This window comes from Pseudorca crassidens, chromosome 10, assembly GCF_039906515.1.
Source record: "Pseudorca crassidens isolate mPseCra1 chromosome 10, mPseCra1.hap1, whole genome shotgun sequence".
Lineage (NCBI taxonomy): Eukaryota > Metazoa > Chordata > Mammalia > Artiodactyla > Delphinidae > Pseudorca > Pseudorca crassidens.
The window spans coordinates 29,560,927-29,584,792 of record NC_090305.1 but is presented as its reverse complement, the minus strand read 5'-3'; the positions used below and the strand labels follow the sequence as shown (position 1 = coordinate 29,584,792).

General features: G+C 44.0%; 1 protein-coding gene across 6 annotated transcripts in view; it reads right to left on the bottom strand.

Annotated features, from left to right (window-relative positions):
- ADGRF5 (adhesion G protein-coupled receptor F5) overlaps positions 1–22,690 on the bottom strand; it is a 108,988-nt gene extending 86,298 nt beyond the window's left edge. For 2 of the 6 annotated variants that reach the window (XM_067752747.1, XM_067752749.1), the window contains exon 1: positions 22,409–22,680. The gene's annotated coding sequence lies outside the window, so the exon portion shown is untranslated. Of the gene's footprint in view, positions 1–22,408 lie in introns of all 6 variants that reach the window. The other 4 variants (XM_067752753.1, XM_067752750.1, XM_067752752.1 and 1 more) reach the window with 4 other exon arrangements.
- Positions 22,691–23,866: the final 1,176 nt, after the last annotated feature.

The following is a 23,866-nucleotide window of genomic DNA, read 5'->3' as shown; positions in this document are numbered from 1 at the left end:
CAAATATGGTAACTAGCAGCTTAGATTCTATTACTGAAACTCACCCGTGATGACAGCAATTGTTTAGAACTTAGACCAACAAAAGTTTTTTTTTGGAAGAGTATTTTGCCACTGACATTGTTTGGAATTGCCACTGCATGGTGATCATTAAAAAAAAAAAAAAAAAAGACTTTTAGTTGGTTTTATTATTGATTTTAAGTTCTCTCCAGACATGTACCACCTTATTGCCTGCAGCCGGGGTGACATTTCCCCACCACCAACCCTCGTGCCCCGGATTCCAGAGTGTTCCTTGTAAGCTTGTCATGCAACCACAGGAGACCTTGGTGTCAAAGGCTAGCTCGTTTTCTCTTTATCAGCCTCCTCTGTTTTAACTTGGAGCAGTCTTTTTTTTTTCAGTGGGAAACTAGCTAAATTAATTGTACTGCATATACACAATAAAATACCATGAAGAGAGCAAACACATATATAGTCTTTGGTTGAACCATATACCATTCTAAGTGCCCTACATTACATATACTATCTCACATAATTTCCCAACACTACTCCTACTATCCCATTTTACATATAAAACAAGAAGTTAAGTAACATGCCCAAGATGACACACACATATATATATTTTTTTTCTATGTCATAATATTGACATTCAGTCCAGTAATCCTCCACTGTAACAGCGTGGAGCAGTCATTTTAGCGATACAGACCCGAAGAGCGTGGAGGAAGGACTTGCCACCAGCAAATGTAAGTGGTGGACAGCCCTTGGCAAAGGAAGACCACGTGAACCCCCAGACCCTAAAGGCATTGCCCATCTTCTCCAAGGGAAGCTCATCTTCCCAGAGTCCCCCACCTGCTCCTCATTTCAGCTCCCTCTGGGAACATCTCCCTGACCCTGAGGAAGGAAGAACTGCACAGTCTCTTTCTCAGTGCACTTCTAAGCCACCCTAGGCCACCTGGAAAAAAAAAAAAAAAAGTGTGTGTGTGGTACTGACTGGGGGTCAGAAGGGAAACCAGCTTCTGCTCCACTTAATCCTGAAGGAAGGAAGCAGGAAGCCCTGCTTTGGGGATTGGGCAAAGCCTCCTCCAGGACGGGCTATCCTGTTGCCTCCTGACCCTCTCCCTGATCAAGGATCCAGTGCAGAAAACAGAGCCTCTGCCGCATGTCCCATGCCTCTCCCAGGAGCAGAGACAAGAAACAATCCTTAAGGCTACTACTAAGTGTTTACATACTGCCAGGCAGTGGGTCAGTACCCAGCTGGGCCTCACATCTCTGAAAGGGGGGCACGATTGTCATCCCCATTTTACAGAAAGTCTGTAAAGCTCAGCCTCAGAGCCTCTGAGGTGGCGAAGATAGAACCAGAGCAGCCCATGTCCTAGGCCTATCTGTCCTGCCTGGGGTAGGGTTGGCTGGGGGTGAACCCTCCCATGCCTCTAGCATCTGTAGAAACCAGAGCATGAACCTTCACAACCTGCTGTTGTGCTGTTGGATGTACAGCATCGGGGCCCGTCTATTACCATGAATCAAGTCTGGCTGCTCACAGAGCAAGACTGAGAAGTGGGCATGAAACCAACACAACATTGTAAACCAACTATACTCTAATATAAAATTTTTTAAAAACATAAAAAAAAGAAATGGGCAAAGTGAATTTCTTGATAACTTATTAGTATAATATGTGTATAATCGGATGCTGGGCATCTTCTCACTCTTACATCCAGGTCTTCCTGCTGTACCTGCCCCTCAAAATATCCCTTCGCATGAAAACATTGTGAGCAAGGATGAATTGAGTTAAGTATCATAATAGGGACGGTGTGGGGGGTTTGCATCACACATTCTGCCTCTTCAATATGCCTCTTCTTCCAAGTCATGCATCATTCATTCCTTCACCAAATGTTGTTGAAAACCTGTGCACCAGACACTAATGGAGACCTTGGAGATAAGCAGTAACTAACACAACTGTCCCCGAGGAGTTTCATTCCAGCTGGAGGAACGTGCTGGCTGGCCTCTCGGTTCATTTCCACCCTTCTCTGCCATGCTCTGTGCCCCGGGGGACCCACCCCACACCCTGCAGTGCCTTGTCCTCTGGGAGAGCAGGAGATGCCAGCAGGAGATCCTGGATGGGAGGAAAGGGGAGCCAGGGATGTACTCCCCCCGCTCCTTTTGGGGCTACAGTCTGGCAATGGCCTTATTGTGTTGCTCCACCCTCAGCCATGGATTCTGGGGGACCCCCTCTCCCACATCCACAGGTCTTGCCAGGCTCCTCTGACACCCCACCCAAAACATCTGGCCCCTTCCTGCCCTACGGGAGGTGATCAAGGGCTTCCTGGTACTGCTAGTGGCTTGTTGACAAAATGCCTTCACCTTTTCAGTTAACCTTTGAGAGTGATTTCCTTCCTGGCGTGGCCTTGACTGATACAGTAATATTGACAATAAACAAACAAGTAAGTTATGTACCAGATGAGCGAAAATGCTATATAGAAACCTAAAGGCAGTAAGGAGTATGTGTGTGTATTCACGTGTGTTGGTGGAGGTGGCATCACGCCCCTCTTTCTAACAAGTTACTGGAAATCCCCTTTCCAACCCTCGCCACATCCGTCCCCAGCCTCACTAGCTCAAATCCCACGTTATTGGGTTTTCCACTGGGTCCACAATTTTTCTTATCTGTATTAACCAGAGCAGGTCAGCCTCTGACAGCGCCAGCCTTCAAATGTGTATCCCAATTTCCCAAGCAAAGTGCCCTCCCCTGGTCACCATCCTAGTTCCGAGGTGATGGTACGAATTATCGACAACCAGAAATGTTTTTCATGACATGTAGTTTGTGAGTCGACTTATAGTTTAATTTTCTGTGTTTGGGGAGCCTGTACACTCTTCAACCATGGAAAGCCCGCAGAACAAATTCCAGTACTTGTTCTGGAAACTATTTGCTAGAAAACGGACAATGCTCAGGGTGCTTTCAAAGTATCTTCCTCTCCTGCCCTGCCTTTCTGCTGGCCTTAGACTCCACCACCTGTTGACTGCCAAGTCACGCTCATCTATTTCTCTATTTTTTGTTGTTCTCCTCCCCTGCACCTCAGATCCATGGGTGAGACCTTGGGGCCCACTGCTCTTCCCACCATATGAGGGAACCTCTTGGTGGGTACCGTTCAGCACTTAATACGCCTACGTGGTCCACTGATCGGGACTTCCTGGTCCTGCCTGCAACCTTCTCACCAGAATCTCAGGGTGGGGTCCAGAATCATTATGAACAAGGTCTCTGGGTGACTCCTGTGCAAACTAAACTCTGAGAAGTACTGTCCTAGAGACCACCCACCCTGTTCCACCACAAAGGGCTTTGCAGGGGCCTTTACCTCTCCCCCCAATTCACCTTACTTTTCCTTTTCTTCCCCCATTTTTCAGATGACTGCAAAGCAAAAGAGACTCACTCTTCCCTCGTTTAACTAGGGATTCTTTTCTATGTGTAGGAATCGTGCCATAACACGGTCGGCCGAGTGGCCAAGCTCCAGGCATTTAGATTGGACACAAACGACAGGGCTAAGCTGGGGCTGGAACCCAGGTGAGTTCAAAGGTGTGGGGGAGACATCAGGAAACGTGAGAGCACTGGGCACCTGTGAGCTTGGGGAGGCACAGGGTAACTAGACAACCAGACTGGTGTATTTGGGGGACTTCCACTAAAATCCCTAGGTGAAAATTAAACAAATGAGGGGAAAGAGCAAGTTAATAAAAGTTTGTTTCTTGGACTCAATGAAAGTAGTTTTCTGCTTATTTCCTTTTCATACAATCACAGTTCATTCAGATTATTTTTAGTAACTTCCCTTTGACCTCATTGTTTCAAAACTCCTAAGTGACTTTCAGTAAAGGTTGAATTTTATTGTAAGGATATAGAATGTGGAACTCCACTAATTAATTTTCCTGGTAAATGAAGGCGAAACACTGTGTAGTACTGAGAAGTCTTAAAGCATATATTTAGCCCTTTTCTTCCTTTTGAAACAGAGATAGTTAATAGAATTGATCCTACTTTGGATGAAAGAGTTGCTTCCAGACATTCAGCATGGCATTTGCATTTCAATACTCCACAAAGAGGAGTTTAAGATACCAGACTGGTAATAAAACCCTCAGAGGAACTCGGATTTTTATGATTTGTAGTTATTTCTGTTCCAGGGAGCCTTGCTTTGATTCACCACGCACTTGTACTAAAGACTGTTAATTTGGTCACATGAATATTTTCTTCTAAATCTTTGGTGTGAGAAATTTAGTTTGTGACCATGACATTTAAAAAAATGGTAGTTTTGGGGGGTTCTGTTTTTTATAGGCAAAAGGGAAACATTAAACATCCAGGATTCTTTTCCCCCATCTATCCTTTCCCTCCTTTCTTTCTTTTCTTTTTTTTTTGTGGTATGCGGGCTTCTCACTGTTGCGGCCTCTACCATTGAGGAGGACAGGCTCCAAACGCACAGGCTCAGCAGCCATGGCTCACAGGCCCAGCTGCTCCGCGGCATGTGGGATCTTCCCGGACCAGGGCACGAACCCGTGTTCCCTGCATCGACAGGCGGACTCTCAACCACTGCGCCACCAGGAAAGCCCCCTCCTTTCTTGTTCAAGGTGACTTTGGGTTTCCCAGCCTCTTCCTGCCTTATCTATGAAGGAAGAAATAACAATCCTTGGGACACACGTTGGCCTTAGCCATGGCTACCCTCAAAGACACCCACATTTCTACATTCCACATCTCACATTTCTACATTTACAGCCCATTCCATCAAAACCCAGATTCAAGTTGTTCTAAAAACATAGAAAGACCAGTCCCTCCCATCAGGAAACTTGCACAAGCCTCTTAGATAGACTCATCCACCAGAGGACAGACAGCGGAAGCAAGAAGAACTACAATCCTGCAGCCTGTGGCACAAAAACCACATTCACAGAAAGATAGACAAGATATAAAGACAGAGGGCTATGTACCAGATGAAGGAACAAGAATAAAACCCCAGAAAAACAAGTAAATGAAGTGGAGATAGGCAACCTTCCAGAAAAAGAATTCAGAATAATGATAGTGAAGATGATCCAGGACCTCAGAAAAAGAATGGAGGCAAAGATCAAGAAGATGCAAGAAATGTTTAACAAGACCTAGAAGAATAAAAGAACAAACAAACAGAGATGAACAATACAATAACTGAAATGAAAAGAACCCTGGAAGGAATCACTAGCAGAATAACTGAGGCAGAAGAACAGATAAGTGACCTGGAAGACAGAATGGTGGAATTCACTGCTGTGGAGCAGAATAAAGAAAAAGAATGAAAACAAATGAAGACAGCCTAAGAGACCTCTGGGACAACATTAAACTCAACAACGTTCGCTATAGGGGTCCCAGAAGTAGAAGAGAGAGAGAAAGGACCCGAGAAAATATTTGAAGAGATTATAGTCAAAAACTTCCCTAACATGGGAAAGGAAATAGCCACCCAAGCCCAGGAAGCACAGGGAGTCCCATACAGGATAAACCCAAGGAGAAACATGCCGAGACACATAGTACTCAAATTGGCAAAAATTAAAGACAAAGAAAAATTATTGAAAGCAGCAAGGGAAAAATGACAAATAACATACAAGGAAACTCCCAAAACGTTAACAGCTGATTTCTCAGCAAAAACTCTACAAGCCAGAAGGGAGTGGCATGTTATACTTAAAATGATGAAAGGGAAGAACCTACAACCAAAATTAGTCTGGCCGGCAAGGATCTCATTCAGATTCGATGGAGAAATCAAAAGTTTTACAGACAAACAAAAGCTAAGAGAATTCAGCACCACCAAACCAGCTCTACAAAAAATGCTAAAGGAACTTCTCAAAGTGGGAAACACAAGAGAAGAAAAGGACCTACAAAAACAAACCCAAAACATATTAAGAAAACGGTAATAGGAACATGCATATCGATAAATACCTTAAACGTGAATAGATTAAATTCTCCAACCAAAAGACGCAGGCTTGCTGAATGGATACAAAAACAAGACCCATATACATGCTGTCTACAAGAGACCCACTTCAGACCTAGGGACACATACAGACAGAGTGAGGGGATGGAAAAAGATATTCCATGCAAATGGAAATCAAAAGAAAGCTGGAGTAGCAATACTCATATCAGATAAGATAGACTTTAAAATACAGAATGTTACAAGAGACAAGGAAGGACACTACATAATGATCAAGGGCTCAATCCAAGAAGAAGATAGAACAATTATAAATATATATGCACCCAACATAGGAGCACCTCAATACATAAGGCAACTGCTAACAGCTAAAAAAGAGGAAATCGACAGTAACACAATAATAGTGGGGGACTTTAACACCTCACTTACACCAATGGACAGATCATCTAAAATGAAAACAAATAAGGAAACAGAAGCTTTAAATGACACAATAGACCAGATAGATTTAATTGATATTTATAGGACATTCCATCCAAAAACAGCAGATTACACTTTCTTCTCAAGTGCGCACGGATCATTCTCCAGGATAGATCACATCCTGGTTCACAAATCAAGCCTCAGTAAATTTAAGAAAATTGAAATCATATCAAGCATCTTTTCTGACCACAACGCTATGAGATTAGAAATCAATTACAGGGGAAAAAACGTAAAAAAGACAAACACATGGAGGGTAAAAAATACGTTGCTGAATAACCAAGAGATCATGGAAGAAATCAAAGAGGAAATCAAAAAATACCTAAAGACAAATAACAATAAAAACACGACAATCCAAAACCTATGGGATGCAGCAAAAGCAGTTCTAAGAGGGAAGTTTATAGCAATACAAGCCTACCTCAAGAAACAAGAAAAATCTCAAATAAACAATCTAACCATACACCTAAAGGAACTAGAGAAAAAGGAACAAACAAAACCCAAAGTTAACAGAAGGAAAGAAATCATAAAGATTAGAGCAGAAATAAGTGAAATAGAAACAAAGAAAACAATAGCAAAGATCAATAAAACTAAAAGCTGGTTCTTTGAGAAGATAAACAAAATTGATAAACCATTAGTCAGATTCATCAAGAAAAAGAGGGAGAGAACTCAAATCAATAAAATTAGAAATGAAAAAGGGGAAGTTACAAGGGACACTGCAGAAATACAAAGCATCCTAAGAGACTACTATAAGCAACTCTATGCCAATAAAATGGACAACCTGGAAGAAATGGACAAATTCTTAGAAAGGTATAACCTTCCAAGACGGAACCAGGAAGAAATAGAAAATATAAACAGACCAATCACGAGTAATGAAATTGAAACTGTGATTAAAAATCTTCAAACAAACAAAAGTCCAGGACTAGAGGGCTTCACAAGTGAATTTTATCAAACATTTAGAGAAGAGCTAACACCCATCCTTCTCAAACCCTTCCAAAAACTTGTGGAGGAAAGAACACTCCAAAACTAATTCTACGAGGCCACCATCACCCTGATACCAAAACCAGACAAAGATACTACAAAAAAAGAAAATTACAGACCAATATCACTGATGAATATAGATGCAAAAATCCTCAACAGAATACTAGCAAACAGAATCCAACAACACATTAAAAGGATCATACACCATGATCCAGTGGGATTTATCCCAGGGATGTAAGGATTCTTCAATATATGCAAAACAATCAATGTGATACAGCATAGTAACAAATTAAAGAAGAAACCATATTATCATCTCAATAGATGCAGAAAAAGCTTTTGACAAAATTCAACACCCATTTATGATAAAAACTCTCCAGAAAGTGGGCATAAAGGGAACCTACCTCAACGTAATAAAGGTCATATAGGACAAACCCACAGCAAACATCATTCTCAATGGTGAAAAACTGAAAGCATTTCCTCTAACATCAGATACAGGACAAGGATGTCCACTCTCACCACTATTATTCCACATAGTTTTGGAAGTCCTAGCCACAGCAATCAGAGGAGAAAAAGAAATAAAAGGAATACAAATTGGAAAAGAAGAAGTAAATCTGTCACTGTCTGCAGATGACATGATAGTATACATAGAGAATCCTAAAGATGCCACCAGAAAACTACTAGTGCTAACCAATGAATTTGATAAAGTTTCAGGATACAAAATCAATGCACAGAAATCTCTTGCATTCCTATACACTGATGATGAAAAATCTGAAAGAGGAATTAAGGAAACACTCCCATTTACCATTGCAACAAAAAGAATAAAATACCTAGGAATAAATCTACCTAGGGAGACAAAAGACCTGTATGCAGACAACTATACAACACTGATGAAAGAAATTAAAGATGACACAAATAGATGGAGAGATATACCATGTTCTTCGATTGGAAGAATCAATATTGTGAAAATGACTATACTACTCAAAGCAATCTACAGATTCAATGCAATCCCTATCAAATTACCAATGGCATTTTTTATGGAACTAAAACAAAAAATCTTAAAATTTGTATGGAGACACAAAAGACCCCGAATAGCCAAAGCAGTCTTGAGGGGAAAAAAAGGAGCTGGAGGAATCAGACTCCCTGACTTCAGACTACACTACAAAGCTACAGTAATCAAGACAATGACACAAAAACAGAAACATAGATCAATGGAACAAGATGGAAAGCCCAGAGATAAACCCACACACCTATGGTCAACTAATCTATGACAAAGGAGGCAAGGATATACAATGGAGGAAAGACAGACTCTTCAATAAGTGGTGCTGGGAAAACTGCACAGGTATATGTAAAAGAATGAAATTAGAACAATCCCTAACACCATACACAAAAATAAACTCAAAATGGATTAGAGACCTAAATGTAAGCCCGGACACTAAAACTCTTAGAGGAAAACATAGGAAGAACACTCTTTGACATAAATCACAGCAAGATCCTTTTTGATCCACCTCCCAGAGTAATGGAAATAAAAACAAAAATAAACAAATGGGACCTAATGAAACTTAAAAGCTTCTGCACAGCAAAGGAAACCATAAACAAGACAAAAAGACAACCCTCAGAATGGGAGAAAATATTTGCAAACGAATCAACGGACAAAGGATTAATCTCCAAAATATATAAACAGCTCGTGCAGCTCAATATTAAAAAACAAACAACCCAATCCAAAAATGGGCAGAAGACCTAAATAGACATTTCTCCAAAAAAGACATACAGATGGCCAAGAGGCACATGAAAAGCTGCTCAACATCACTAATTATTAGAGAAATGCAAATCAAAAGTACAATGAGGTATCACCTCACACCAGTTAGAATGGGCACCATCAGAAAATCTACAAACAACAAATGCTGGACAGGGTGTGGAGAAAAGGGAAACCTCTTGTATGTTGGTGGGAATGTAAATTGGTATAGCCACTATAGAGAACAGTATGGAGGTTCCTTAAAAAACTAAAAATAGAATTACCATATGATTCAGCAATCCCACTACTGGGCATATACCCAGAGAAAAACATAATTCAAAAAGACACATGCGGGCTTCCCTGGTGGCGCAGGGGTTAAGAGTCTGCCTGCCGATGCAGGGGACACAGTTTCGTGCCCCAGTCCAGGAAGATCTCACATGCCGCAGAGCGGCTGGGCCCGTGAGCCATGGCCACTGAGCCTGCGCGTCCGGAGCCTGTGCTCCGCAACGGGAGAGGCCACAACAGTGAGAGGCCCGTGTACTGAAAAAAAAAAAAAAAAAAAAAAAAACAGATACACCCCAATGTTAAGTGCAGCACTATTTACAATAGCCAGGTCATGGAAGCAACCTAAATGCCCATCGACAGACAAATGGAGGTGGTACATATATACAATGGAATATTACTCAGTCATAAAAAAGAACGAAATTGGGTCATTTGTTGAGACGTAAAAGGATCTAGAGACTGTCATACAGAGTGAAGTAAGTCAGAAAGAGAAAAATAAATATCATATATTAATGCATATATGTGGAACCTAGAAAAATGGTACAGATGAACCGGTTTGCAGGGCAGAAGTTGAGACACAGATATAGAGAACAAATGTAGACACCAAGGGGGAAGGCAATGGGGCAGTGGTGATGGTGGTGTGATGAATTGGGAGATTGGGATTGACATGTACACACTGATGTGCATAAAATTGATGACTAATAAGAACCTGCTGTATAAAAAAATAAATTAAATTAAATTCAAAAATTAAAAAAAAGTAACCATCACAAGAACTTTAAGGATTACTTTTCCTCACTTATTTTTAAATAAAATCTAATAACTTAATTAAGATTATTGCTAACTTAAGGAAGTAACTATCCAGGGAATCAATAAAAATTTTTGAGTGTAGTGATTTTATTGTTTGTTTATTTTGTTTACTGTAATGCGAGTGCTGTCTCTGCCTCAAGAACGTACCTAATGGCTGGGTCACTGGTGGCCAGGTGCAGCACATGCACGGTGGCTTGCTGTTCCAAGGTATCAAGTTCAGATCACTAAATATTTCATATTTTAAGAGCAGCAGGCATTACTAGTATTCATTTATACAGTACACTTTTGGTCTCTCGCTATAGATAGATAGATGATAGGTAATAGATGCATGTATATATATATATGTATATACACACACACACACACACACACACACAGAAAAAACAAAAAACAACATAAAGAAACTTGATCAAAAGCTGCAGCGCTAAAGCCTGCAAAGGGACAAACCCTCCACCTGAGTGTTTGCCCTGGGTAGCAAGTGACTTCCTGCTTTGCAAACAAACGTTTCAAAGGGCTGATGTTTAAAATTCCAAAGAACCCTACATGTCACCATTTTTTGACCATTTACAGAGCAAAATGAACCAGAATATCAGGAATATTGGGGTTCGATTTTCTTAAGCTACAGAAATATTTAAAAGTTAAAGGAGGGGCTTCCCTGGTGGCGCAGGGGTTGGGAGTCCGCCTGCCGATGCAGGGAACACGGGTTCGTGCCCCGGTCGGGGAAGATCCCACATGCCGCGGAGCGGCTGGGCCCGTGAGCCATGGCAGCTGAGCCTGCGCGTCCGGAGCCTGTGCTCCTCAATGGAAGAGGCCACAACAGTGAGAGGCCCGCAAAAAAAGTTAAAGGAGCATTACAGCAAAGAAGATAAGAGATTTCAATCACTCTTCCTCCCAGGAATTTTCAGATTTTAGTGCAGCTTAAGAATCACCCAAATACTATGGCCTAAGTTCCTGGCTTCCTGGCTTCACACTCTGAGATTCTGCTCTGTAAAGTGCCAAAGACCAGCAGCCTTAGCACCACCTGGGAACTTGCTAGAAATGCAAACTCTTTATTTTTCTTAGGCTGCACCGCTCGGCTTGTGAGATTTTAATTGCTTGACCAGGGAGTGAACCCGGGCCCTTGGCAGTGAAATCATGGAGTCCTAACCACTGGACCACCAGGGAATTCCCTAGAAATGCAAATTCTTGAGCCCACTCCAGACCTCCAGAATCTAAAACTCTAGCGGTAGGATCCAGTCAGCCGTGTTTAAACAAATTCTCAGAGGTGATTCTGATGCACACAAAAGCTTACTAATCAGTGAGATATAGCACGATTATTTTTACCATGGTGGTTCTCACTTTGCAAAAGTACTGATGCCTCGTCTCCAGGTCCAGGCCAGTAGAATCAGAAGCTCTGCCTACATTTAGAGAAACACTGGCAGATAGATAGCTGCTGGATTAGTTTGTGGAAATTCTCTCCTCTCTCTAAAATGACATACAACTATCTTCAGCTAAAACCCTGAATAATTATAGCTTCTGCCTACACACCCATCTTCACTTCTCTCCATCACTTTCTTCTCTTCCTACTCTCCCCTCTCTGTAGCCCCTCAGTGCCCTGCAAGCACTGTGTCCTCCAGCCTCTGCCTAGAACTGCCACCTTGCCCCATATTCATTGGTCTAATACCCATTGTCTTTCAAGGCCCCAGTCAAGGTCATTCCAGGCAAGAATCTGCTTTGACTCCGTCTAGTTGTGTGTACATCTCTGCCTGTCACTTCCCTCCATCAAGGCATTTCCTGAACTACATTAGAAAGGCTTATTTGTGAGCTCCTCCTCTATCCTATGATTCTCCTAGAGCCCGCCTTCACGGCCAAGGCGAGGCCTTGTTTGTCTACTGCTGTGTGCTTAGCATCTAACACAGTGCAGGCCGGTGCTCCATCACTGTTTGTTAGGAATGACTCCCCAGGTGGCACATTATTAGAGGTGCTATAAAATGTTAAGAGCATGGGCTTTAGCACCAGACTACTTGGGTTCACGTCCTAGCTCTACCATTTACTAGCTATGTAAGTTTGGACAAATTACTTCATCTCTGTTCCTCCGTGGTTGGTGTTGGTGAAACTTTTGTTGTTATTTTTTTATTGAAGTACAGTTGATTTATAATGTGTTCATTTCTGCTGTACAGCAAAGTGATTCAGTTATACATTTATATATACATTCTTTTTTTCTATTCTTTTCCATTATGGTTTATTATAGGTTATTGAATATAGTCCTCTGTGCTATACAGTGGGAGCTTGTTGTTTATCTGTTGTTATTTTTAATTGCTCTCTCGCTGAGAAACTACTCTGGCCCAGGGTCTGTGCTGAGTGCCTTTCAAAAAAATTGTGTGTGCATGATGTCATTTAATTTTCACAACAATCTGGGAACTGGTTAGCTCTTCCCACTCAAGGGAGGGAGGCTTGGAGAGGTTACTCAACTTGCCAAGTCCCGTTTAAAAAACAGCGTAGATTGGAGGTCACATGGAAGAATTTGAGGCAGAATCCAAACTCCAAACCCAGCTCTTGCCTCTATACTATCTCGTGCTCTGAGACGAGCTGCCAAGATTTAAATACAGAGTTAAACACACGATGGTGTGAAGGATGGTACAAAGCGGTATAGGATTCTCTTCCAAACTTGTGGCCCAGAGAAGGGCTACAAATTCAGCAGGAAGGATGTCGCGGCAAAGATGAGCCCAGATGGCAAACTCATTAACCTACCCAGTGGGATGCACCGAGGGTCAGGAGGCCGACTGTAGACACTTTTCTAAACAGAAGCTGGCAGGGATTTCCGAAATATTGTTACTGATGGGTAATACAACGTCCTTCCCACCCCCAGCCTCACTTCCCCCTACAGGCTTGATTTAATAGATCCAGGTAGAGCGTGGCAATTTGCATCATGACCAGTGCCCCAGTCCATTCACCTCTTGGTGATCTCTAGACCACACTCGGACAAACGATGCTTTGCATCTCTCATATAGCCATTTTCTGTTGTTTTGTGCTAATATTTTATAAGCATTATTACAAAAACCTAACATAGAGATTTTAAAGGGATGACCTTTTTCAACATAAATAGCGATTCTCCTATTTTCTCCTCATAGCCCCAGGGAGGATGCAGAATACTGTCACCGCCCAGGGTTGGGTGAGCCTCTCTGCCCTGCCTTCTGAGACCCATCCCTGCCCTACGTGCTCCCGGGAGACAGGACCTTGGGTGGATTCAGCCCTGACTCTGTGATCAGGCTGATTCTCCTGGGGTCCCCCTGGTTCTCCTTCAAACAACTCGGCAAATCAATCTCTGTGGCTTCAACGGACCTGCAGGTGCAGCTGTGGAAAGTTTACATAATGCCAGCTGCACGGTGAAGTGGCAAAACCTTGACAAAATATTAGCTCTGTTCCACCTGGCAACCCCACTTCAGGTGCACGAAAACACGGTGTCATTCATGACACATTCAGACATTTTCCCTGAGGGGAAATTAAAATTTAACATGAAATCAGGTTGTCGTTCCTTTCGGCTTCTAAACAGAGATTGAACACTCAGATAGGAAGTGCTCGGAACTGTGATTTTGATTTTAAGGAAAAGTGAAATATTGTTAGTAGTCTAAATGTGAGTTTAGACTTTGAGTTTTAACTTTAAAGATTATATTTAAATATATTTTTTATATTTTTAATTTAATTATGTATTTAAATAAAAATTTACTAGTACTTTTACCCTCAAGCAGTAAAGATGTTATTTAAGCTCAGGGATAAGTTCACCAAAATGTCTGTTTGTTAAATGACACTTTGATGTTCCCAACTCTTTATCAAACATTTATCGAAAACCCAAGGTGCCAGGTGTTGTGCTGGGGGCTAGAAATAAAAAGATCAATAAGATGGCGTCTCTATGTCCTAGGAAAGAAGTGCATGGGAACAATTACTGAGAATACAAATACAAAAAACACTACAACGAAGGAATGTGAGGGCTCCGAGAAGAGAGGTCAGATCTGCACGTGGATGGAGAGACTTGTAAAAAGGAAGTAATCTGGTGGCATTTAAAATAAGCTTTGAATAAGAACCTGCTGTATAAAAAAGTAAAATAAAATAGGCTTTGGATGATCAATAGATTACTTAACAGACAAGGGAGAAAAGAGGACTCTGGACAGAGAGGTGAATTGCAGCTGGGTGGTGATGTAGATGGAGAAGGGAAGGTGGTCCAGATCACGGCCATCAGGAAGTGGAGGGAACAGCAGAGGGAAAGGAACCTGCAAAGAAAACTGAGTAGTAGTTGGGAAGCCAGGAGGCAGGACAAGAGCAGAGAAGGTGGTGGTCCATGAGGTCACATGCTGTAGACAATGAAGTGAGAGTCCTGACAAGACTAAGGTGCCGAGGTGCAGCTAAGGTGCCCCAGGGGGTTGGGCAGATGAGGAGATAGAGCAGAATGGTTTCCTGGGTGAATGGCTGATGATGACACGAGGATGTCATCAACAGTTCTTTCATGCACTTCCTGATGCGGAGGAAAGGAAGATGGAAGAGTAGCTGCATGGTCGGCAAAGGTTGTTGTGCCATGAGGAGGTCTGAAGCAGATTTAAATGACAGTGGAAAGAGCCAATCAGAGGGGAGCGTGGTGATGGGGAGGGTGGGAGGGGGTGAGAGCCAGCTTTGAATGCAGGGAAGGGCCGTCTCTTCCCTTGAGGCAGGAAAGGAGGAGGAAGAGATGGGTGTGGGAGGAGATACTTTCGTGGAGTTGGTGGTGAGAAGCGATTTCCTCTGAGATGGCAAAGCTGTCTCCCGAGAGTGAGGTGTGTGTGCACGTGCGTACGTGTGTGTGTCCCCCATGCGTGGGTGGGGAAATGTATCTGGGAATCATTAGCGTCTCCAGCAGCACGAGGGCTCAGGTGCCGCTTCTGATATTTCTGGACTTAGATCACACTGTTCCCTGGCTGCTTTGTGCTCTCCCGTACAACGCATGAGTGTGTGTGTCTGGATTTAGGTATAAAAATTCAGATGTGCTTGCACTTTCTTGCCAGCAGAACTTCTACTTTCCCTGGGTTCCTGGTGGAGCTCAGGTACGTAGCATGTGCTCCATAAAGAACTTGGTTCATGAAAGATCTTTCCACTCATCGTGCCCCTACTTTAGCCTGACTCCAAAGGGGAAGAGCAACTATCATTCTAGAGGGATCCCGCCCTGGGGACAGGGAACTGAAATTGCGCCAGCATTTTTAGTCTAAAGTCTATTATGGTAAATAAAGCAGAAATTTTACCTGGTCTGAACAATGACTGGGTGTATGCTGTGATATTGAATGAGAGCTTTAAAAAAAAAAAAAAAAAGTAAGTTTTATGCTTTATTGCCTATCTCCTCCACCAACACACACACACAGCCTGTTCTGCATATGCCCTTGTGGGTGCCCACACACAACCCAAGTCTGAAATCTTTCTGCACCTTCAAAGGCTGGCAGCAGGATTTGTCTGCAATGTGGCAGGCAGGGAGAAAGGGTTAATAAGGATCTGGAGCAATGCTTCCACTTGTCCTTTGAGGAGTAACAAAGAGAGGAAGCACAGCCTTTGTGGAAGGAAATTCCCAGGCCCCACGTGACCTGCCCTGTGAACCCCTGAGGGGTGTCTGATAATAAACACTTGCAAACAAAACAATCCATAAAGGTGTTTTTTTACTAACATTTGCACATTTTTCACCAAAGGGCTAGAACAGCTTTTCCTGCATCTGCAGACCCCAGAGGGGGCCTGGTCATCCACCTGCTGGCAAAGCCCAACCATCTTGTCCAGGCTCAGGGCTGGCGTTTCTATGTGCAGGTCCCCTGGCCCCTGGGGCCTCTGATTGTGCAGGGGCCCCATCTTCACAGTAGGCTGCTGGGATGCAGATGGTAGACCCCGCACAGGGTGGGTATGGACCACTGTGTGCAGACCTGAGACCCACCTTTCCTCCTCCATCGTAACCCCCAGATGGCAAGCCTGAGCATTGCAACCTTGACTCCGTGCAGTGACCTTCCCAGGAGTGGGGAGCTTGACAAAGGCATGAAACCTCTCCTAATAAAGTGCGTCCATTAAGTAACAAATTAGGCTTCCTCCTCTGCAAGGAGGAAGAAAAAACAAACCTAACCGAAACCAAAACAAAAACAAAATAGCAAACCCCCCAAACAACAACAAAACCCCCTGGAGACTTGATGGTAGATATTCCTACAAAAATTTCTTGGAAGGAGCTCAAAGCATATTAAGACCAAAACGCAAAACTTTGAGCAAAAGTCTAGTTTGGGTCAGTTTATTTGTAATTTTGCACCTTATTTCTCCCAAAACTAATAGGATGTGAGGTTTATTGCATCCATTTTGTAGATAAATAAATCAAGGATCAGAAACCAGTCTAGGATAATAGGAAAGATCTAGGTGACTCAGGTGTCTTTTCTCCTCTGTGTGTGTGTGTTGGCGCTGTGTGTACATGCATCTATGCTTTTTAAAAACTATAATATGCTTTAAAACCCCTTTATTAATTGCAATCTAACCCAGGATCTTAGCATGACAACCCCGTTTCTGGGCTAGACCTGAATCCACCTCACGACAAGGGTGAGGGTTGAGTAGATCCCCAACTACAAACAGAAAGCTGAAACTTTATTTCCGAAATGCCATTGCTGATCTCTGGGATATTTTTAGATGAGATAATCATACACGTCTACTCATTTGCATGTGCCCAGAGCTGCCGGACGACCTGCATGGTGACCCCAGCACTGAGGACCATGTAGACCGAAGGAACGATAAGTTCCAGATTTCATGGGGGCAGGGTTACCCGGAGCTTTGCACTCAAGCCCCCCGCTGCCCTTTGTACTGTGACAATGCCCGGAAGCACAGGCTTGTTAGAGGAAATTCCCAGGGCCTTAGTTTGGACATTAGACCGCTGCTTTGCCATGCTGGGCCGGCATCTAAAAATAAACACGCGGGTCTGCACGGGTTTCTGTGATTTTGTCCTGCACAGCTGATTATATTTCAAGGGATTTTTAAAAATTTCGTTTTCAATAAAGTGAGCCTGGGTAAACCTGGAGAATAAAATAGATTGTAGTTTTGTTTCAATTTGACAAAATGCAGCGTTTGCGGACATCCACTTCTACTGAAAGAACCACAGCTTCTTTTCCCTGAGATTTCAAAACAAAGATGGAAGAAATGAAAAGCACGTGGAGATGCTGCCCAAGCAACTGCAGAAAAGATGTGAGGGTCCAAAACTGCAAGACCAGAAAGTTCTTATGAGTCCTGGAAGGATGACGTATTAGCAAAGCCTCCGAGGGGACCTGGAGCAGTGAGTGATGTGTGCAGGCCCCTCTCCCCATAAGCTAAATTATCCCTTTTGTAAAAGCCTCCAGGTCCTTATCTGGCAGAGAGGCTGTTATCATTTAGCAGAAAAGGAAAGGTGGGTGGAAAACAATGGCTGGTGAACTAGACTCAGAGCAGGTAGCCAGCGGCAGCCAGCTCTCCTCTCCCCCCAAAAGTCAAATTCCACATTCACAGTCCCCGTAATTTAGAGGATGGTAGAACCATTTATTTTGCACTTTTTTTTTTTTTTGGCGGTACGCGGGCCTCTCACTGTTGTGGCCTCTCCCGTTGCGGAGCACAGGCTCCAGACGCGCAGGCTCAGCGGCCATGGCTCACGGGCCCAGCCGCTCCGCAGCATGTGGGATCTTCCCGGACCAGGGCACAAACCCGTGTCCCCTGCATCGGCAGACGGACTCTCAACCACTGCGCCACCAGGGAAGCCCTATTTTGCACTTTTGAACGTTAGATTTCGAGATGGCAAAGAATACATAGACATATTGTCGTGTTTTCATTTTATACATAGAGCAAAAATCAGGGACAAAGCTTGGAGTCTTGCTGTTAACTTGCTTGATCCAGTTTGGGTGAAAATGTACCAAAATGTGGCAGTTTTCCATCAAATAGGAATGTGATTGCAGCACAAGAAGTAACCCACGATCTAGTTAAAGAGTAACCCAAGAAGAGCGGTTTGGAGTGAACTTTTCCCATCTCATTGTTCTCGTTTCTTTTTTGCTTTTTCCTGGAAATCCAACCTTTTGACTGTTGCTGCAAAGACCCTATTTAAAAAGCATCTCAGCTGATGTGTAGGGCTAGCTAGTCAAAAGGCAGCCCCGATCACTCTGTAGTCTGATGGGGTTTTTTTGCAGACTTTTATTTTGTGGCTTGGGCTGGAACCCTGACATCACGAGACTCTTGGTAGCTTTGAGTGGGAAGGACCTCGAGGTCATCACCCAGGCTCCACCCAGTGCAGGCTTCCCTTTGGGAACACCCTGGCCATGGTCTTCCAAGGTGCTGGAACACTGCCCAGGACAGGGTGTTCACCCTGCCACAAGGCAGCTCACCCAGTTTTAGACAATTCAAATGGTGGGTAAATCCTTCTGTACAATGAGCTAGGACCTGTTACCCTATAATTGGCACTGATCCATCCTCTGTTGACCCCTTTTCCCACCTTGAGCAATCTTTAAATATTTGAAGGCAACCTTCATGGGCTGCAAGACTTACTTCTTACTTCAAATGTCCTCTGGTTCTTTCAACTATTCTGCACATGCCAATTTTCTCATTTTCACCATCTTGGTCAACCTCCTTTTTTCAGATCTGATGTATTTTTTGAGGCAACATACTAGGTACTTAAGCTAATTAATCTTCTCTACAACCTTGCTTGGTAAATATTATCTGCACTTTCAGAAACAAATCTAAGACTTGATGAGATACAACCATTTATTGAAGGAGATGGCAGATAGAGGACTCAGAAGTGGGTCTACCTCTTTCTAGCCCACTCCATGCCTCTGATGAAAAAACAAATGTTGGTCAGGTACAGGCAAGGTTGATCTCAGATACATCCCGAGATCTGCAGTAGGTCCTTAGAAACCTCCCATGCAGGTGAGCCTCTTTTTTTTTGTTGCTACAAGGTGTGCTTACTGATAGAGATTGATGTTAACTTGAGGAGTTAGGAAATGACCATCAGAAAACACCGCCTGCTGGGAGGCAACTATACACAAGGTGGGCGTGCAGGAAATTTGGAGGCAAAGAGATACACGAGGAACAGGAAGCAAGAAGGAACTCAGAAGGTTTGGAAGGCATTTCGTTTGGAAGCTGCACACATGATGAAGCAGGAAGAGAAGGCTCAGACAGGCAAAGGGTGAACCCTTGCGAGTACCTAAAGAGTTTGCTGCAGCCTCAGCCTGGTGGTTGTATCTGGAGAACAAATAGAAAGTATTTGTTTCCTCCCAGCTGTGCATGCACCGCACGGGGGTGCAAAGCTCGGGGACAAAGGATACTACGCCCGGCCCCCAACCTCTGATTGTAGGTGAAATGAACACAAATTAGAAAGAACCCAAGTGTAATCAGAAAGGGAGTCCTTACAACCATGCCGCAGTGGGGGTCAGGGATCCCTTCTTCGCTCTATGTCTACAAGTTTCCAGATTTTTCCTGCACGACTTGGTGGAGCCACTTCCTTCCCTTCTCCTGACTGCTTTCCAAAAGCAGAGACTGCCTGAGGGTGACACTGCCTTTCTCCTCAGCTGCCCTACTTCAAACCAGCTCTCCACCCAACAATGAATACCAAGTGGATTCCTCTAAGCTGCAGGGCGCTGCTCCCTGGAAGCCACTGCCACATCGTGTCTGATGGAAGGTGCCAAAGGACAGCATTAATGTCACAGCCGAGCTCGTGGGCATAGTCATGAAATGTCTCCCTTAAGATCTCCTCTTTGCCAGTTTGACCCAGAGAACGGCAGAGCCCTGCCCTTCAGATCATCACGTAACATGACAGAAGTGAGTGCAGAGGCTCCCTGGATATTATCTTCTCTGTACACTCATGAAGGCAGGGGCCTCTTTTCCTTCTAATTCTCCATCTTGTTCACCACTTGAGAAAATCCAGGTCCAGCAAAGGGATGTGGACGCACCCAGGGTCACCTGGCTAGGGAACTGCAGGTGCTGGGCTAAATCAAGGTGCTGAAACAGCCCCGCTTCCTTTCCACTAAATCACTCTGCCTTCAAGCTCCTGCTGTCTTTACTTGGATGCAAAGCTTTGGTTAAAGATGAGGCTTTCAGTTTTCCTTCAGACTTTCTAAGGAAAAGCAAGACAGAGGATGACAAAAGGCGCATCTTGTCTATGGGGAGCTGCATGGAGGCAGGGCTCGCATTTGTGTCGTCGGTCATCGCATTTGTAGCAGGGAGCACAGCAACTGGTATGGGGAAGGTGCTCAGTACCTATTTGCTGAAAGAGGAGTAAGTCTCTGACTTGGAGTGGCGGCGAATGAGGGGCACTGATAGAGAAACACCTTCTGGGAGAGACTATTCACAGCGACGTAAAGAAATAGATTCGAAAAGGTATGGCATAGGGTAGGTACTCAAAATATTTGGTGAAAACAATGAATCCAGCCAAGTCTCATAAAGGAGAGTGTGGAAAAATATTATAGAGAGTGGCAATCTCCTTGGAAGGCTTCAAACTACAGATCTCAATCTGGGGATGATTTGGGCCTCTTCAAACAATGTATCCATTCATTTGTCCGTCCATTCATTCATTCATGAATTCAAAAACACTGAGCACAGGCTATGTACCTGGCATTGGTTCAAGTGCTAAGGATTCAGAAGTCAATCTCTAGTAACTCCTCATGGATGAAAATAGTAAAGCTAGCAACGAGCATTTAAGGTACTAAGGGCTATGGCAGAAGCACTTCGCTAAGTTGCCATAAAATACCAGACTTGATGGGCATTTAGTTTAAGGTGGACTGGATGGGGGGAGGGGGCAGGAACAATCAGGCTGCAGCGGGTAGTTGGGTGGAGAAGATGAATGAAGTTATGGGGACAGAGAGAACAGCACACACAGACATAGGTAGGCGTTAGAGCTCTCTCATATTGGGGAAATGGAAGGTATTGGGTACAGCTGGCAAGTCAGAGGGTGAGAGGTAAGGCTGGCTGTATGATAAGGACCATACCTTGAAGGTCTTGTCTACCTTCCTTAAGTTGGGGTTTCACAAACTTTAATGCATGTGAATCACCCAGGGACCTGGTTAAAATGCAGATTCAGTAAATCTGGGGAGCAGATAGAGAACCTGCATCTCTAACAAGCTGCCCAGTGATGCCTGATGCAGCTGGTCCCTGGACTACCCTTTAGGAAGCAAGGCTGTAAGCAATGGGATGCAATGGAAATATTTCACTGAAGAGAGTGACATTAAGAGAATTGCATTTTCCCAAGAACCCTGTAGCAGGGTATGGAGGACGGAATGGAGGGAGACTCTGCTGGGCTAAAATACAGAAGTGGCAAGAAATTTTGAGCATCTGAACTAAATAAAGTTAGGAAAGAACAGTCAATGTTCAAATAAACAGGTGCAGACTGGTATTCTATGAAGTCGCTGTAAAATATTTCTCCCAGAGGGAAGGTTGCTTGTGAGGACGAAGATGAAACAATGAAAGCATAAGAGGCAAAAAAAAAAAAGTCAAAGAGGCACATAGTGTTATTTGAATAAGTCTAGACCCCCCTCTGGGTCTCAGTGGACACGTCATCTCCAGCCCCAGTAATGACTGAAAAAGCAACCAGCTAAGGGGCGCAGCATCCCTGCAGACAATTATCACAACAGAGCAAATAAAATCAGCCTTCTCAGCCATCACTTGAGAGACACTTGCATCTAGTTTCAGGTAGCTTCAGGAAGCTTCAGGAAGAACAATTGTTTCATAGCAAATTCTGGAAAATAACATGGCAGTCCACCTGATCTTGAACACAGTGCCTGTTCATTTCTTATAACTCATAGGTACCCGAAATTAGAAACACCTATTTATATTGCTGTCAGAAAATACACTATCTGCTCTAAGCCATCTTTAACTGAAAGGAAAAACTCAGAAAGGAGTAAAAAAAAAAAAAAAAAAAAAAATCAAGGGAAGGGTCTACATTGTTGAAAAGGAAAGGCAGGTGGTAAACATTTTTCTCATATACTGAAGCCCCCAAAATGCAGCTTCTAATGGGATTTCCCTCCAAAGAAAAGAAGAATCAGCTTTGCATTCTAGGTACTATTCTGGGTGGCATTCTGTGTCCAAAGATGTCCAGAAGCAAAACCCCCAAGGGTCATCTCCCCTCTCACTCTTTTTCCCCACATCCTGTAAATGAGTAAACCTCAACCAGACACAGAGGTTGAAAACATGCAGCCAACTGGAAAAGCCATATGGACACACACTTCAGAACAGCTTGGTTCACAGTACAAGGCAAAAGAAGAGTGCAGGAACCTACCTTTCTCGTCTGTGCTTTGCAGCCTCCTGAAGTTTAACCCTGTACTGGAGAGCTTCCCAAGAACCTCTTTGGGGAGGTGAAACTGAAGGGCCTCCCCTTCAATCACAGCCGCGGAGAGGGTGGGGTTGCCCAAGACCAGACTTCAGCTCGTTGGCTCACGGGGACCTCAGGGAGCAGAGGTGAACTGCCTTCTAGTCTCTGCTGCAGGAAGAAACTGGGTGACTCGGTGTGGCTGGAGGTGGGGGTTGGAGGCTGGGGGAAGGGAAGTAATCTGGGAACCGTATTAAATAAGAGATCCTCTCCACATGATTTCCTGTAGTAGGTGCCTGTTGCCTCTCTCCAGGCTCCCCAGAGGAAATAAAGACATTTAAATGTGTCCTTTGGCCACTGGCAAGAAGAGAATAAACATGCTAAGAATCGTGGAAATGAGAATTAGCAGGGCAGCAGGCAGGGGGCTGATGGGCCAGCTAGCTTTACCTTGTACTAAGTGCTTTCTTCCTGAAGTTTCTCCAAGTGTTCAACTCTGCAAAAGTCAAGCATGTCCTCATCCTCTTCCACCGAGCTGAAGAATTTTCTGGCCACACTCCAGATGCAGTGCTGCAGAGCTGTTGGTCAGAGGCAGGCCAGAACCGGCCTGAGAAGGGTCTGCTTGCCAGCGGAGGCAAAGACTCTCTCAGCTCTGTCTCTGGAAACGCTGATGACAGTCTGTGTCTAATTCTGGAACACTTCCTCAAGTCCTCAGGCCATTTTACCCTAGGGTTTAAAGAATTCTCTGCAGGCAAACGTCTGTAGATTGCTAGAAGCAGGACTCCCCGCTACATAATTGATGGGGCTCAGTGCAGAATGAAAATGTGAGGTCACTCCTCCAGAAATTAAGGATTTCTAGATGACAGCAGATCCTTAAACCCAGTGCGGGCCCTTCTGAGCACAGGGCTGTTTGCAGCTTATGTAGGTGGTACATCTGTGAAGCCCATCCTGCCAACGTGTCACTGAACGCAAGTTGTGTGCCCGATGCACAGTGAGGCCAAACAAACCGAAACATCGGAGTTTGGAGAAGAGAAAGGTTTTTTTGCAGGGCCATGCGAGAAGAACGAGGGGGCTTATGTTCCCAAAACCCCACATTGCCGAAGGGTTTCAGCAAAGCATTTTTAAAGGCCAGATGAGGCCGGGTGGTGGGGGGGTCCCAGGGTATGCGATTAGCTTGTGCACTATTCTCTGATGGGCTGGTGGCACGGAGTGAACATTATCAATCCTTAGGTGCCAGAAGGTCCTGGGGGCTACATGCTCATGACCATCAAGTAGTTAATTTCTTCCATCTGGTGGTTATTTTTAGCATCTGAAAAACTCAGGAAATATGCATGAAATACCATTATCTGGGTACTTCGGAGAGGAGCTAAAGCAGAGGACATGGGGGAGGGGTCCGCCCTGGGATGGCCCCATAGGGCTCTGCTCGGTTCC